This window comes from Carassius auratus, chromosome 18 (assembly GCF_003368295.1).
Source record: "Carassius auratus strain Wakin chromosome 18, ASM336829v1, whole genome shotgun sequence".
Taxonomy (NCBI): Eukaryota; Metazoa; Chordata; class Actinopteri; order Cypriniformes; family Cyprinidae; genus Carassius; species Carassius auratus.
Window position 1 is genome coordinate 7,699,474 of NC_039260.1, and position 18,699 is coordinate 7,718,172.

The following is an 18,699-nucleotide window of genomic DNA, read 5'->3' on the forward strand; positions in this document are numbered from 1 at the left end:
AGAAATGTCATGTAATGCACTGAAAGAAAACATGACATTTTGAAGTTGAAAAACTGAAACAGGTTTCTTGTATAAGCATTTGTAAAATATTTTCATTCTTGTCACAGGGGACAGTACTACTAATTTCCACATAAATTTTAAACAATCAAATAACATTTATATTTAGTCATTTTGCAGATGCTTTTATTCAAAGCGACATACAATTGGGTGATACATAAAGCGATTCTTCTTAAAAAAGCCAAACAGACACAGGAAGTGCTTGTAATACCAAGTTGTATGCATTGTTCAAATAAGTACAAAGAGAATGAATAAATAAAGGGGAAGTTTTTTTTATGATGAAGTCAAGTAGCTTCAAAAGAGATGAGTTTACAGCTGTTGCTTAATTGTCAGGGATTCCGCATTCTGAATAGGGGTGGGAAGATCATTCCACCAGGCCAGAAATGGTGAATGAGAATGTTCTAGAAAGTGATTTTGAGCCTCTCTGTGACCAGTTGATGTGCTTTGGACACCTCCCCTTCCCAAGCCACCCTGAAAGAACTGCCATTGAGATACAATTCAAACAAGTGAAGTGGAATCCCTGTGATGCCCAGTGATAAGAGGGCAGACAGGAGGATCTGATGATTGACAGTGTCAAAAGCAGCAGATACTGTAGATCTAGCAGAATAAGAACTGATGTTTGGAATAAGCTTTTGCAATCTGCAGGGCTTTCGTGACTGACAGTAGGACAGTCTCATTGAATGGCCACTTCTGAAACCTAAATGGTTAGCGTCTAGAGATGTGTTGATGATGTGTGTGAGTGCTGGTAAAAGTTTAGGAGAGATTGCCTGGAGAAGGTGTGAGGGGATTGGGTCTAGAGGGCATGTTGTAGGATGACTGAAGAGGAGAAGTTTTGATACTTCTGCCTCAGTGAGGGAACAGAAGGAGAAGATGGGAGTTGTAGCAGTGGGTGTGGTTGGTTTAAAGTCCTGTGTGGGGTGGATTGACTACTGATTTTTCTAGTTTTGTCTGTGAAGAATGTGACGAAATCATCAGCTGTTATAGAAGTGGTGAGAGGTGGTGAAGGAGGACAGAGGAGGGAATTTAATGTTTTTAAGAGAATATGTTTGTCTGGAACAATGTTGTTCTTGTTGTAGAATTATGAAGATTTGGCAGTATGGACTTCAGCAGAGAAAGATTAAAGCAAAAACTGATCAGGTCTGACGGATCTTTTGATTTGTGCCATTTTCTCTCTGCTGCCCTGAGTTTGGTTTGGTTGGCTCATGAAGAACATCGGACAACCAGGGGTTAGAGGGGGCAGCCCGTGCTTTCCTGTAAGAGAGAGGACAAATATCATCTAGAAAAGAGGCTAAAGTAGAGCATAAAGTGTCAGTTGCTGCATTCACATCCAGAGGGAGGATACTACAGAGGAAAATGGAAGGGGGAAAGAGAACGGAGATATCATCTTAAAGTAACCGGTATAGGGTTTGGTGGCACACAGGTAGCAAAATGTAGTTTAAATGACAAAACATAACAGAAGAAAAGTAAAGGACCACAAGATTTCAAAGGTTACACTGACTGTTCAAAATCATAAACAAGCACAGTGAGAAACAAATTAAGCTATTAATTGAGCTTGAACTTTAAGTTTAAGAAAATTATTTGGCACCTACAGGTAAATTTGGATTGAGACTGATAGGAGTTGACCAAAACATAATTTGCAATTATATATATATATACTGTATATATATATATATTAGTAAGTCTGCCTTCCAAGAATAGAAAAACTGTCTAAAAAGTAGCCTGTACAATTCCATTTAAGCACTGCTTGCACTCTAGCTGAGATGTCACAGCAATTAAAAAATAACAGGGAAATATATTTCATTACTCTCCATTAAGAAAAAAAATTCCTCTAAAGGACATTTGACTAATTTCATGAGTAACAAAACAGTATCTCTCTGATGAATGCACAATGATTTGTCAAAGCTGTATGCACATCACTTTCATTAATGAAATGGAAAAGAGAAAGCTTGTTGGTTTCCATTTCTCTAATTGGCCACTGCTAATTAAAAATACTAATGCATCTAAGTAATTGAACAACTGAACAACTCAAATAGACCAAATACATTATTTCCCTGTGGCCTTTTGACACTGACTGTAGGCTGCTGCAAATGTAATAATCCTGATACATTATAAATCAATTCAAACCCCAAATTCATGGTATACTAGTTATATATCAACAGAAAGTACAAATGTACACAACAGCAACATTTTACAGATAATTGAGGTAGTAATCGGAGCCTGTTCACCAGCAGATGGCAATACAGTCTAATGCAGCACAGACCCTCAAAAGGCAGCAAGTGCTATCTTTCATGTGATAAACATTATTTTGTCTATATTTAATAATCTATTACATTTCTAATATCAAAAAGCATAAGCTATATTTTATATATCGGTGTACTTGTGTAATTCATTGGGAGTCATAGCTATCAATTCTATGATTCATTAGTGCCAATTTGCCAAAATAAATCTTTCACCAGTTAAAGGATGCTGAAAGACTATACACGTTTAGATGAATGTGCCATTTTCATACAGAGGGATAACAATTTGTCATTCTATGAAAAGTAAATATAGTTGTCTCTTTCAACTTAAATGGTCTGAAATATGATAAAGGAAAAAGTTTTGCTACCTTTGCACTACTTACTGCTCCTGCATGCCTGAGATGATTATAAATAGACATCACATAGACATCAATAGACAACATGTGTGAGTATTTTCAGTTACAGCACATCACATGATATGCTTATATTGATGCACATGTGTGCAGTCCTGTTTAGAGAGTGCTTCTCTCTCTCTCTCTCTCTATCTTTTTAAACATTTCTGCAGGCATTGATCGCATATGGCTGCTTGTCTTGTTTGTCACTCACTTTATTGCCTGCTGCTGAATTCAAGGGAAAAACAGCCGTGTCCTTCGACAAGGTCCCACACAATACAGATAGGAAGACAGTAACATATCTCTGTATTTACAGAACACTGATTATTTGATGGTTGTGTTGGTATGCTGCAATGTGTTGGATATTTGAGCAAAGCAGCAGCTGTGCATTTCTTCATGTTCTCAACACATTTTATAAAAAAGTTGTTGTTTATCAATATTCAATTTTGATGAATAAAAAATATATATACATTTTCTAATTATATATATATATATATATATATATATATATATATATATATATATATAAAATTAAAAACAGAATTTAGAAATATTATATATATAAAACTGTCTCAAAGACTTCACTTCAAAAATGTCACAACACTTTGAAAAAGGTCATGGATTGTAAATAGACACTGGGGAAATGCAGTCCTCCTAAGTATCATCTGTTGTGTCCATACTAGTGCTCCTTAATTGTTTTGGCCACAATCCAGTGCTGGAGCTCTCTTTAATTTAGCTCAAATTTTCCAATAGAAGCACAGATTGACAGTTTAACTTAGTCACGGATCTCTGCCGCATCCTGGGCCTGATGCAAAATGAAAGTCATTGCCTTCATCTGGGCTGGGCGGTGCATCTCCTACCAGCCGGTTACATCAAGATAATTGCTTGTGAAAGAACGAGATTAGTTCTCTTTTTGAGAAATCTGATTGTGTGGATTGAATCTGATTGTGTGAATTGGATGATGGTATAACAAGTATGACCTTGTTCTCTGCCTGCAGAGTAAATAATTAGGGCCTGCATATGGACAGTATTACCCAGCTCAGAAGTGACAGACTCTAACAAGAGAAATTGAACTAATTGAACTTACCATCTTCTTGCAATGAACCAAATTGAAGTGACCTCGTCCAAAGCAAAGACAGATCCTCATCAGAGTCCTCATAATTATTATTTTTTTTTTTAAACAAGCCATACTTATGACTTACAGATTAATATACCAGAGGCCTAACAAAACACAGTACAGCTGGACATTTGACACCAGAGGGCATGTAATCATTATATGTTGACACATCTAGAAATATCATAAGGTGCTGAGTTTGGTATTGAGTAGTGGCAGTTGACTGATCACCTGATGCCTATGAAGCACAAAAATGGCATTTTTACCAGTTTCAATCTGATTGGCTGGTGGTAGACAACTTACAGGAGTTTGGGGAGGAACCAGTATGAAGAATTAATCAATGGATTTGTTAAAGATTTTCATAAATTTTTTTAAATATATTCAGGTCCCCTTCAGGAACTCAAGCTCAAAACTGTTGTTTGTGAACTAAATCTGCTGTTTAAGCCCACTGAAATGCTTGAATGCAGACACATAAACATCAGTGTCATTTTTAGGTAAAAAAAAGGAAACATTAAAATAACACTGATTATACACTGAAAAACTGTTTTTATATTGTTTATCAACAGTATATATTTTTATATCGTTTGGATTACCTAGCTGAGTAGACAGATATGAATGTTTCTACATAACCATTCTAAAAATAAGTAAATATTGTTAGCTGATGCTAAATATTTAGCGAACAAGCTTGCTAGTGCTAAGTTGAGGTTATTTTTAGATATAAAGTCCAAATATTTTTATTCAGCCACCTAGATAGCTTACATCTGGGGAAAAAATGTTCAGAACATGGTAACTACAGTAATTATCCAAGTGGGAAGTGATGCACTCTTTATGAAAGATTTTTACTCTTTCTTCAGGCCTTATTCCCATGTCATATATAACTGTGATGTTCTGCAAAACAACAAACTTTAAAAAACTTTTTTCTTTCTGGTGAAAATCCGATGGTCAAATTTGTTTTCTCTCAGGTACATAGCCATGAAAGCTTTACAGTGAACATTACTACATCACTCTTCTCAACGTAGTCCATATCAACAGCAAAAATATATATTGACTCCATAAAGTGGTTATTTTGGGAAAATCTCAAGGCATTTTTGAGCAGTAGGCAGAGGCGTCATGCCCCCTCAGATTTTTGAGACAAGTGAATTTTGAATGCAGATGACAAAAAATAGCCGATTAATATTTTCTATATTTAATACAATCACACCAGCGTGATTATAACATTCAGTGTGTCATATCATCAGCTGCTAAATTCAAATCTGCGTTTGTTCCCTGGCTGGCGCTGAGTCAGATACAGATGCGTTTTTACAGCCCTGCACATTAACCAATCACACACGATGCTGTTGAGCTCATGGGTGCAATGACCAATCGTAGTTCAGACGGGAACCACTTTGGGAAGTTTACTTGACTTTATTGAACACAATTTATCTTTGGCGGTATGGTTCCCAGGGGCGTAGCACCAAATTTTGGGCCCTGGGTACAAACCATCTTGCTGGGCCCCCATACCAAATACCATAGTGATACCAATGGGTGGGATATTTTGAAGAAAGTCGGTAACCAAACGACTGATGGACCCCATTGACTTCCATAGTAGGAAAAAAATACTATGGAAGTCAATGAGGACCAGCAACTGTTTAATTGGCAACCTTCTTTAAATGATCTTCTTTTGTGTTTAGCAGGAGAAAGGAAACCATACAGGTTTGGAACAACTTGAGGGAGAGTAAATGATGACAGAATTTTCATTTTTGGGTGAACTGCCCCTTTAAAGTTTAAATGTGTACAATAACAATGTACCCATTTTGCTTATTTCCTCTTAACACTTAATTACTAATTACTAAGTGTTAAAACAGGCAATTCCGCTAAAAGCTCACCTTGTCTCACTGTCACATCCACCTCACTGTCACTGCTTTCACCTGGCCATGATGAAGGGCCTGCTGCTGCAGGGTCTGAAACTGAAATATATGGCTTCAAATGGTTGCTAAAATATCCTTTATTGTCATAATACCTTTTTTAAAGTGTAGACTAAGTACAAGTTAATTGCTGATTATTTGTCTGTTTAAAATAAATGCAGAATATAGAATCACAGGGTACACTAACCACCAAACTAGACATTCAGTCTTTACGTTTTAAAATAAGTAATTTTCAATCATTAAGATGTGCATTAAACTGATAACAATCCTGAGCGTGCGCGAGCTAATTTGCATAACAATGCGTTAAAATAGGCGCTAACGATCTGTGTTTTCGCAGGTGTTAGATTTTGACAATGGAGGGAAATATACAGTGTTTTCGTGTAAACTTCTGACTCTGGGGAGAACTCCTCCAAGAGTAGATATTTATGTTAAAACAATGTCAATGCTCGATTATGCATTTGGAGCTCACCAACTGCTTGCCCTCATTTGCCTTTCTCTCTTTAATCTTCGTTTCTTTTCGTTTTTGAGCCCCTGATTTTCCTTTCTTAAGGAAAGACGTGACTCTTCCCCTGTGTCTTTCTAGTTCATATCACGGTTAACTCCAGCTCCCGTCTCATTAACTGATTCACCGCTGGTCCGCGGCTGAAGCACCTGAACTGCGGGTCGTACCATTTACATTGATTCGAGAGGGGTGGTGGGGCCCTGCACAGAATGAAAATGACTTTGTTTTACCAAACCAGTGCCTAACTACAAGTTTAGTTTTGCACAGGAACTTTTATATTTGTACATAAATGCTATACAAATGTTAGTGCATGTATATGTATGTATAGAAAAGTGACTTTTAAGGGCCCCCCCCTGCCTCGGGCCCTGGGTACTCGGTACCCTTTACCCCCCCAGTCCGACGCCCCTGATGGTTCCTTATGGGGGTTCTTGCTCCCAGAATAATTTAACATACAAGAGCTTTAAACATTAACCCCCCGGAACCATCAGCTTAGAAATACATGACAATTAAGACTCTTAATAATGTCCTTAAAGCAAACCGTGATAATAATGTAGATGTGGCAGAGTGACTTCTATCTTGTAGCCTGGTTATGAACAGAGGTATCAAGTCAAGTCAAGTCAAATACTTCGTAACCTTACTTAAGTAGAAATTTGGGGTATCTATACTTTACTTGAGTAATTATTTTTTCAGCCGACATTTTACTTCTACTCCTTACATTTTCACGCAAGTATCTGTACTTTCTACTCCTTACATTTTAAAAATAGCTTTGTTAATGCTATTTCATTTCGGTTTGTTTTCATTCCAGCTTGTCATCATTCAAAAAAAAAAAAAAAAAAAAAAAAAAAAACCTATCCAGATAAATCGTGCCACCCGGATGGAGTGAATTTGATTGTGGTTGGATGAGAAGCATGTCATTCCGACACCCTATTGGTTTGTACACGATCCATCGCACCTGCACATGACACAAATCACATCACACTCCAGCAAGGATATAGTCAGTTTTGGGTTCGTTTATAAAAAAATGTATTTCTTAAAATTAGGGTTGGTTATGGAACCGGTATCCGATCGCCTCAGAGTCAGTCCCCTTAAATTTCATATGAAACCGGCGTCAGACCGGTCTTCTCTCCATCTTTCAGCGCTCTTTAATCAGCAGACCGTGGTGGAGCAGTGCAAGCGCACTTAAACACAAACAGAGGACACAAATTTTTCAACATGAACATTTTAATATAACATTATGGTCATTATGGCCTATGGTGGGGTAGTGCACAATAGGCCCCTGTGGTGCGGCCAAAGCTTTTGTTCTTAATGGCATTTGTTTTCCTTAAATTACTTTTACTTTTATACTTTAAGTAGTTTTTTAAACCAGTACTTTTACACTTTTATTTGAGTAAAAAGCTTGAGTTGATACTTCAACTTCTACAAAAGTCTTTTTAAACCCTAGTATCTATACTTCTACTTGAGTAACGAATGCCAATACTTTTGACACCAATGGTTATGAAGATGAGTGTCTCATACTCACCGAGCAGTGGTGCCACATATATATGTCCTGTGTCTGATAGGAGACTGGTAGTGATTGGAGCGATTTGACAGCTGACCACATCAGCTGATCACAGCCTATGCCTCCGTGGCCTGACTGAACTAACGCTGCGCTCAATGTGTTCAGATGAGTCATCGTGTTTTCTTCTCTCGCTCGCTGACTGTATACCTCTTTCTTTCTATTTGTAGTATACTTTTCATTAAATAAATGTATTTTAAATATGTTTTAGTATTTTATTTATTTATTTTTTACTAGGGACAGCAAGTAAAATTACATATTCTATTATGTTGTCTTTTTTGTGATATGTCTATTAATAATATCCATTCCCTTGAGCAGAAATAAAGTCTGATTACATAGTCTACACGTTTGTTTGGCGATACAGTCTATTTCAGACTAAGTAGGTGGTTCTTGGCCATTATAAGAAAACATATTGTGAAGAGTTTGGATTATGTTTGGGATGGCTGGAACTTTCATGTTGGTTTTTTTTTTTTACAGTAATGACATATTCTACAAAGAAATCCTATCCAAATCACCTAAAAAAGCAAAGAAAGAAAGGTCATTAAATACGCCCATTTACTCGGAATGTCTGAGGAAAAAACAACATTTCCACAGCAAATAGCAACCTTATCCAATTTGTTCCTCTCCTTTGCTGGCACTTTTTAAAGCTCCCTCTAGAAAAGGAAGAAAGAAGCCTGATGGTCTTCGACAGGCTCCAAGCAGAGCCATTAAAGAGCCTGATGGAGACGGCAGCAGTAATTGTCACATGGGAGGAAAAAAAGGTAGCCACTACGCAGGCTTTTAAATGAGCTGATTGCATCTCTTTGGCTGCCAAAATTGAAATGACTACCCTCAACGTCGCACCTCTATTTTCACAGGCTCCGCTCGGTTATTACATGGTCTGCAATGGGAAAGTGGGAGAGGGGATAGGCCAGAGTGCTTTTGTTCTCCGCAGCACTGCAGTCTCTCCCGTTTTTAATGCTCCCAGCAGTGCGGTGCTTTTAAAGAAGAGCCGAGGGAAATGAGTTATCTCCACTCTACACACAGGGAAAACCCTGCCATTAATCTTTAATTAAGGCTGTTACAATGGAGAGGGAAACTGCAGTAATAGGAGAGAGAGCAAAGGGGTCTGCTATAACAACAGGAGACAGACCGCGCATGAGTACATTAGTATGAGCTCATTCAACCATCATCAAAAACACGTCCTCTCATCATCTAACAGACTTTGAAGAGGACCCGTGCCACTTCAGCATATACCAGGATAATTCTACTATTTTTATTCAGCGTATTGAACTTTTCCAAATATTGATGTATTCTGAGGTTGCATCTGTAATGGATGCATAATATTTCCATGATATTGCGGGCAGTCTGTGTCTGCTTATTGTTTACACCCTCATGGGAATAACATGGATTATTTTCTTGCCTAATGGCTCATTGCTTGCAAACTGATCCTTAACACTTTCTATCATGGCTTCAAGTTGAATGTAACACATTAAATTCACATTTTAAGCCAAACTGTAAAAAATAAAAAAAATACCTCAAAGTAAAATGATGAGGCAACTCGCTGCACTGAGTTTGATCAAAAAAAGGGCAAATTAGTTGAAGAAGGTAGAAACATGACCAAAAGAAACACTATCATTAGTGACATCAACCTTACATTTTAAAAGCAAAATACAGATACATTAAGTAGAGCTAAAATACCTTATAATTCTAAATAACAATTATGTGTACATCCTCATACTTTGACAAAAACACATTATAACATTATTCAATGATGCTCTTCCAATGGACCCACTCAGTAACAGATGCAACAGTATACATTTCAAAGTCATTTGTCTTTATATCCACACAGAAGCAATCTCAAATTGACGTTTCCCTGTGAAATTCACTAAATGTACCATCTAGGTCTTAACTGGTTAATATAGCAATTTTATTCATGACATATATGGTAAATATACATTTTTCAATATTTACATTACATTAATGCATTCACTATTAAATATAAAAATATCAAACCGCAAATCATCCATCCAAGGTTAGCTGTGAATGTGGCAGTTTTAAATGGCATCCACAGTACTAAGCATCAGCAAAATGAGCATAATACTTCACAGTCACTTCTACAGTAACCCCCAAACTTGACATTGAAAGGTCAGTTGATCTTTAAAACAGATGTATTTATATGTCTCCACACACTTAAAGAAAGGTTTTGTTGGTGTCCTTTTAGGTTCAACCAAGGTTTTTGATGTTATAATTAAGATGAAAAAAAACTAGTACAATATATGAATAACAAAGAATGCAAGGTTTTCCTTTTTAAAGTGTCCACATGCAGTCAGTTCAACGATCACGTATTTTCTCACTCTGTCTCGTATCTCTCTCTGGCACCAGCAGCAGAGTGATCTATCAACTGCTCCAGAGTGATGGGCACCATCAGTTTCATAAAGCTGCTCCATTGAGAGAGAGTGTCATCAGACAGTAGTTAATACTTATGAAACTTTAATGGTTTACTGATGAAAGCTGCATAGAGGAGCAGGCAGGAGCCCAGAGCAACACTCCGAGGGGACCAGCAGGATAAATGAGACTAATTATTGGATGAGGGTAGATCTGGTTCCAGCGCCTCTAGCATGATATGTGACAGCAGCTGAGAAGAACCAGATGTGGGTCTCTACCTTGGTGCATTGCAGTGATGGGATATTAAACCACCGTGGCCCAGGGGACAGTAAGCATAGCCAGAAATGGTTCATTCCAACACCTGTGGCATTGTGTCTCTGGGCCCACAGATAAACACCTGCTTATCGGTGTAAGGAGTGTGCTAACCAGCTAATGACTGCCATGAGACGGATCCTTTGTTCTTATCGGACAGGGACTACAGGTCTTGTTTTACTCCAGGTTTATCCACCCCCTCCGGATTCATCTTGCATCACATGCTATAATTGACTCAGGATTGTCTGTAAAAATGGCACAGCTCTGTTGCAGGGCTTGGTCAGTGATACATAAAAATGTAATGCTGCAGCTACATCTTGAGAGATAGTTCACCCTTAAAAAAAAGAACATTCAGTTTTTTTACCCTCATGTCAATCCAAACTGTCTTCGTGGAACACAAAAGAAGATACAGTATTTTGGGGGGAAATGTTTTTGTGCTCCACAGAAGAAAGAACAGGTTGTTCTTTAAATGAGTTAAATTATTACACAATTGTTATTTGGGGGGTTAACTACACATTTATACTTACATTTATAATATACAGATGTTATTCTGAGGCAAACAAAATGGCAAACACTTCAGGAGTTTTGATGTTTTCATCTGATTAGTTAAATTCTACCAGATTTCCAGGTGGAAACAAAGCTGTTAGCAACTGTACATGTTATGCCCCTAAACATGTTGAACAAAACCAACTGTAACTGGCTGCTGTCAGTCAGATGGTCTCTTGGGTGGTCCTTGGCCAATGAAAGCTGCGATAAGAGTCCAGAATTTCTGCTGTTAATCTTAAGCTCTGGCTAGATGAGACTACTATTCCTATAACATTTATTTTGGTATACCACACCTTTGAGAGGTTTTTCTGCACCACAATTCCGAAGTCATAGTGAAGCTGAATTCTGAGATATTTTCTTATTGTGACGTGAATCCAAGTGTAACGGATTATCAAAAAATAAAAAATAAATTACTTGAAACTGGTTCTGTGCAGAACTAAGGTGTTGAGATGTCAACATTGCTCTCAGTAATAGAGTATGAACACAAACTTGCAGGGGTGAAGTTAAAGCAGAATAAATGTTTGGAGATGTCCTGCATGTGTCACCAGAAAGGGATCCAAATTTGATTAAGCATTACAAGGTCAAAACAATATATAAATAAAAAATTAAACCTGCATGGATAAATTGGTTCACAATAACACCTATAACATGCATTTGTGTATTTTCACTTCTTGCCGACTTCAACTGTGCTGAAAGACCCAGATATTATAATCATTCCTTCAAGTTTATGTAGCACATGTTTGTTCTTTAAAGCAGGAGTGCAGAGGTGGTTTGATGGAACATGGCCCTTCTGTCTCAGCGACTGTTTGTTTCACAATGACACACCCACCCCCAAACACATCAACACACAGATCACATCCTTGTCATCGCAGCTTCCCCGTGAGCGTGAGAGCGTCTAATCGCAAAGGGACCTTAGATCAGTGGCCGTCAGACAGTCGCCGGCTTATTACAAGCCATTCATCACCCACATCTCTGTTTTGAGCTACTCTGCTCCTTGGGGAACAGCTTTTTATGGCCCTTTGTTTACCCATCAATCTGTTCATGCTTTTCTTTTCCATCCTCTTCATCACGTCTTTCTCTGACATCCATATCACTAGGCCCTAAACCATTCAAAAACCTATATACACGCCTGCAACTTCCTTTGTTGCTTTGGATGTTGCACCACAAAACAAATCAAATACAATTACAATCATGCCTTGATTCCTGTTATAGGGGCAGAATAGCTGTTAAGTGGAGAATTATTTTACAGACAAGATATATAAAAGTTTATGGCTAGCACATTTAATTTTTAGGTTATGATCGTGTTTGTTTAATTGTTAGTAATGGAAGCTCTGATTTACTGCTGCCGCCATTTTAATAAATAGCTTAAAATATTCACAGATTGGTGGTAATCCAAGCCACTGGAGAGATGTGAAATAAGGTGGGCTCAATAAAATTCAATAGATACACTCATGTTTCAACATACTTGATTTCCTCCACACTTTTAAAGTTTTATCTAAGGGTAATATTTGAAAAATTCCTGGCTGGCAACCAAGAATGGTTGGCACTGTAGGCATTTTACTTGGAAATGCTTCAATGTGGCAAAACTGTTTAAAACTCTTTATTGTCAATCTTGGTTTTATTTTGTAGCATTTTACATAAAACCATCTAAAACTTGTTTAAAGGCAATTGCAGCAACACACTTAGGGCTTGTGTAATGTTTCCATGCATTTATTTCACAGAAACGTTTGGTTATCTATGCCTTGCAAATTACTGTCCTCCTTATACGTGTAGCTCAATCACAAATGTTTAGGTGATGTGACGTACATGCTTTTATAATCCCTAAAGGGGTCAACTATTTAAAGCTTTTATTAGCTCTTCTACTTAGACATCCCTGAGGCAAATGTGGTATTATTTCTATCTTAAAGCGATATATTTATCTTTCAAGCTAAAGTTCTGCTGGAGAGACGCATTTGTTGCAAATTCAACCCCCATATTGTCACATTAACAGTGTAATATTGAAGTTCTGATAAATCTATAGTTTCACTGTAGTGCTCTGGGGCTTAATCAGCTTGCAGTTTGAGACAGATCGAAGTGGAATTACTTTCATATGAAACTCAGCTGAACTTTTTGAGTAAAAAACAATCGATTGGTTCCCACTCCCTGCCTATTATCTTCTGCCTGCCTCTCTGAAGGTATTAACATCCATAATGATTTTTCTTGGGAATCAGATCTTGAGCACGGCGGATCATTTGGGAATAGGATAAGAGAAGCCTCTCCGCCTCAGATTCACATCATCTGATTGTATGGTTTGCTACCTTATTTACGCAGACCGGCTGCTATGGAAACCTGGAATCGATTGGGTGATGCTCCGCGCGGGGCCAGGAGTTATTATGGCATATTGGTTTTTCTGGACCATTCTGACACCTTTTAAAATGCACATTAGCTACGGTTTCCCACATATCTCGCCTGCCATATGGACTCACCTCAGCATTAGTTCCACTCCACTTTGAAGGGCAGTGTTGCTGTGGCCTCAGCATTCTCTACCTGTGCTGAAAATGCGGAAAATGCTGGGTCTGAAATATAAAGGTCTTTCTAGTACACTCTGCATATGTGTGTTTGCCTAAAGAATGTAATGATCTTTTGAGATACAGTTGTTAAGATATACATAATTATGATGAGTGCTTTTTGTACATGCTAATGTTACCTATGACTATGCGTCGACTGTAATGCCTATACACTGTATAAAATATTGCAAGGTTTAGTATTAAGGAAAAAAAAATGATTAAGCAAATATATTTACTTAAATATTACTATAAAACAAAACAAAATACTCCTTTTTCAGGCAGAAACTGAATTTTACAAATCATCTGCTTAATAAGTTCCATCACTCTGATTCATTTGTGATTGAAGATGTTCAGCGTGTTACAGTTGCCTGGAGTCTCTTCTACTGTACCCATCATTTTTCATGGTAAAATTTATTTTATTAAACAAAGAAGGAATTTGCTAAGTGCTGTAAATTTATTTTCAGTTTCGCTTTCATTTTTGTCTGTCAAAAACCTTTGTGTAAAATTGTGTAAAACATTGTAGTACTTGATTAAAGTGAGAGAACGAAAAGTAATAACGTTGGTGAACTCTCTATGAAATGTGCATTACTTATTGAGAGCCAGCTTCACTGGAAGGGTGATGCACAGTAGCTTTTTAGTGATTGGCATTTTATGCTTTTCCAGAAATATTTCCAGAAAATATTTAATATGTTTTGTGGAGGGGGTGGATAAAAGAATGAATTACTGCAGAAGAACGAGTTTCTACCATTATCTGTGAAGTGATTGTCATCTGCTTCCAAGAACCAAACTTTACATTGAACATCAAGACTCAACACAAAATCAGAATGGTCTGTCATGCAATCAATTTAGCAATCAATGAGTTTAAAAACACATACACAATATTAAATTGATCAATATTACTATGAACTGCACATGCCTAATAATTTCCAATGCTATTAGCAAGGGCTGAATAAGGAGAACTAGGAGACATACTGTAGTCTAGTAACTCACTTTGCAGAAACAGAAACAATGCTAGAAGTGTAATTTACCACAACTTTGCTTTGTCAACACTTTCATGGTCTCAACTGTAGGAAATGTAAATATTTATAGTCGCATACAGTCATTTTGCTTTACTGTATGTTGAACTGTCAAAATCGATTCATTTTTACAAATATATATCATTATAAAGTAAGAAAGTAGGTTAAATGTACTTTTTGCAAAATTTTCCACTGACTGTAATACATTTATGTTGAGAAAAATCAAAACATGCACAATCAAAACAAGACTGAGACATTTTATAACGAAGGCTTATAAACCAGCACCTGTCAAATGAGCTCTGGTGAATCAGTCCAGCTCCATTAGGGATTTTAGTCTAAATTGTTTACCTTAAAGGGTTAATGGATTACTTAACATTTATATATACTCAACAAGTTTTGCCTATCTGGTCAAACACTTTCAAATGGTTTGGGCCTTTCTTCCGCAAAGCCAGAGGATGCTCTTGAGCTGTCATGTCCAATGAAGAAGATATATACTCTACATTTTATGACATTGGTCCTAATTTAGAGATATCATTAAAGTGCCTTTTTTTATATACAGACAAACATATTCAGGATTTAAGGACAAACAGAAAGGATTTAAGCCAATAAAAAATGTAAAAAGTTAGGAGAATTTTTTTATTTGTGATCTCAGATGTTTATCACAAAAAATATTAAATATTTCTATTAGGGTAATGACTGTATTGACTTTATTGATTGTACGACCAGGGAAATACGTTTAAAATAGAAAAATATTAAAATGAGCTTTGAATACAAGAAAAAAACTGTACTGTATTTTCTTCTAACTTATGTAGTTTGTTCATGGTTCTTGAAAATGTAAAGCAACCCATAAACCTTGGCATCTGTCGAATTTGTTTAACTTTTAATGTCAAAAGCAGATATGAAGCTATTTTCCCCTTTTTAAAAAAGATGTGTCAGGTTATCCATGCACAGTTATATTATCAGTTTCATTATATTATTTGAATTTAACATAGCTTTTTTTCCCACTGTCCCCCAAACAGACCTGCAATCCAATTTCTGCAATCAACTAGTTAAGGATTTCTTTAAAAACACAGCCATCCACAATCTGAAATGTATCAGCAAATGTGTTGCAAAATCCTTGACACTCATCATAGGAGCAGCACTTCAAGATTTACTCAGAGGGAAAAGATAGCAATTGCACAGCCTTGGGAAAATATTTGTTATACTGTGGCAGTGTGTGTATATTTTATATATGATTATGTTTGCAATTCTTTTTTAACTCGTGCAACAACTAGAATAATTTTAAGAGAAATCATACATTGTTTGTTTCTACAAAATACTCTAAGCTGAAGTAATTTATTGTGGAGCAGAAACAGAAAATCCAGCCAAATAGCCTAAGCACTGTAAATTCATTATGAATGCATTAACATGACACAAAGCATATGAATAAACAAATAAATAATGCATGAGGCACTTTCTGCTTTGGGCCATGGTTTGATAGAATCCACTGACATCTGTGATCATTTCAAGACTGTAAAATTACTTTACATACTTTATCACACAAGCTTATGTTTATTTCCACAGCAGTGAGGAATTTCTGAATAGGGTGGCTTATTTGAACTTGTTTTCACCCGTATATATACACAAAAGCAGGCCTAAGAACTTATAAGGAAATATTCAAGTGGATCCATGCTGTCTAATACTGTGTGTCCAGACAGTTTACTACAGGAGAGATGTGTGCATCTGCATGCAAATGTATTTAGACCTCTACTAAAAAGTATTTTGTTTTCCCAAAAGTGTTTTACTTTACAATCTCTGGATTTCCAATGATGAAATGGCATTCATTTTTGTCAACTCAGCACTTGAGTCAATGTATATTTAGGTACAATATACAAGGCAAACAGTTCTAATGATAAATGTAAAAAAATATATGTCATTTTACAATATAGTTACAGTACCATGTGACAAACAGTGTGGGAGAAATACAACAGAACTCTACATCATAACACATTCTCTTCACCTATGCAGCACAATACGTGAGATGTCCATTGCTGAAAATGTAGTATTAGTACAGTAAAATTACAAATCAATTACAGTACAATGCCAGTCAAGTTCAGAGTAGACACTTGAAAACAAGTCATAAAGCCTAAAACCGACAGGCGTACTAACACTGCGGCATTCTTTCTTAGCTCATGCATGAACAATTATTTAGTCAGTTGTTTTATTAGGAAGACAAAACCTTCCAATATTTTAATTTGTAACATTTTATTACACACCCAGCCCTAAAATGTAGCTGGCTGTTTGAAAAAAGGACCTGTGCTTTGCTCACAAGAAAGCATTACAAAACTATCGAAAACATACTGTGACATTAAATAGCCATAGAAGTCTGAAATGCATCCAAAAGACCACTCACAAATACAATTGGGCAAGAGGTATTCACTTTCAATAAACTGAAAAAAATTAAAAAAACTGACAAGGAAACTATGCAGTTCTTACCTGGGATTAAAATTAATGTATACAGCAATGTAACACATTTCTAGCCTGAGAAATAGTGCTAGTAATGGCTTCTTGATAACTATGGCAAAGTTAACTTTTGACATGTGTCGGTGCAAAGCATCTTTTAATGCAACGTCGATTTTGAATTTTGGGTGTTGGCAAAGACGACTTCAAAAATCATGCAAAGTACGGATTATTGTTATGATACTATAAACTACTACACACATATATGAACTGCAGTATGATAACACAAAGAAGACCAAAGAAAACATGTTGTTTTCAATGGGAAAAAAATGCCTTGTCTTGTAATTAAGAAAGAAAAACAGGAGATAAACACATTCTGCAACATTACAGAGTCATGTAAACAGTTGTCTTATTATTGCATTTTTCATGTGACATGTCCAGTCTAACAGAGTAATTAGATGGTTGCGAAACTAAGTTTTAATGTTTTTTATAACATCTTTTGACAAAGTCATTTGGGTAAACAAATACTCATAGTGACAGATATGGTCTACACTCACACAAAGACACAAAACTGCATTTAGATGAGGCAGCCAACAATTCCAGCCAGGGGTTTGCTGTGAGAATGGTCTGCAATAGGGTGGTTGTTGCTGGTGTAATTTTATGGGGGAATGAGCCAAACAAAATCCAATTTACCCTGGTAAAATTGCGCTGAGCAAAAAATAGGAGGAAAATATTGAAAAGGGGAAGGAGGTTTACCTCATTTGTCACTGTATTGTCCAATCACAACACTTCAGAAGATGGGCGAATAGTCACACTGTTCCAGTCCGTGCCTCTGAAGAAATGCACTAACAAAACAGAACTACACTAAAGAGACCCTTTTGGCCCAAGGTTGATTGAATAACATTTTTTGTTATCATTCAGTGGCGAGATAGTATGAAATGTTGCTGAGTAGATTCATGCCACAATACATTGTATATTGCAATAGGCAATATTGACCCTGTTTTGGCAGAAAGAAGAGCATGATAAGCAAATTTTGAGAGGTATAGAAGAAAAGAGTAAACAAACCAAAAAAATAATTAATTAAATAAATAACTTAACCGAAATGAAGTGCTTAAAATTTAGCTTCAAACTACTTTTTCAATGACTATAATAGTATATGTCTGTCTGTTAAAATATGGAAAACAGCTAAAAGAAACACAGAAAAATAATTTTGTAAAAAACATATATAAACATTTAAAAAAAAAACAGGACATATTTACTTAAAAGCAAAATTATGCAAGATATTAAGAGTTGTTTTTCAGATTTTTTTCATGTAAGTTTATTTTTCTTACTTCACTGGCAAATATTTTTTTCCTAATATTTTTTAAGCCTAACCAGACCTCTACATCAAGCAAGAAAAACTTTTAATAAAAGTGTGTATGTGTGTGTGTGCGTGCATGCGTGCATGTGTGTGTGTGCTCTTGTTTTTGTGACATATCAGGACTCAACTTTGTATAATGACATGGGTATGACACAGGTATTACAAGGAGAAGGTGACTTATGAGGACACAACCCACGCTTATAAATCATACAGAATGAGTTTTTTTAGAAAGTAAAAATGCACAAAGTTTCCTGTGAGGGTTAGGTTTGGGTGTAGGGTTGGTGAAGGGCGAATATTCAGTTTCTACAGTATAAAAACCATTACGCCTATGGCACCCCACTTTTCACAAAAA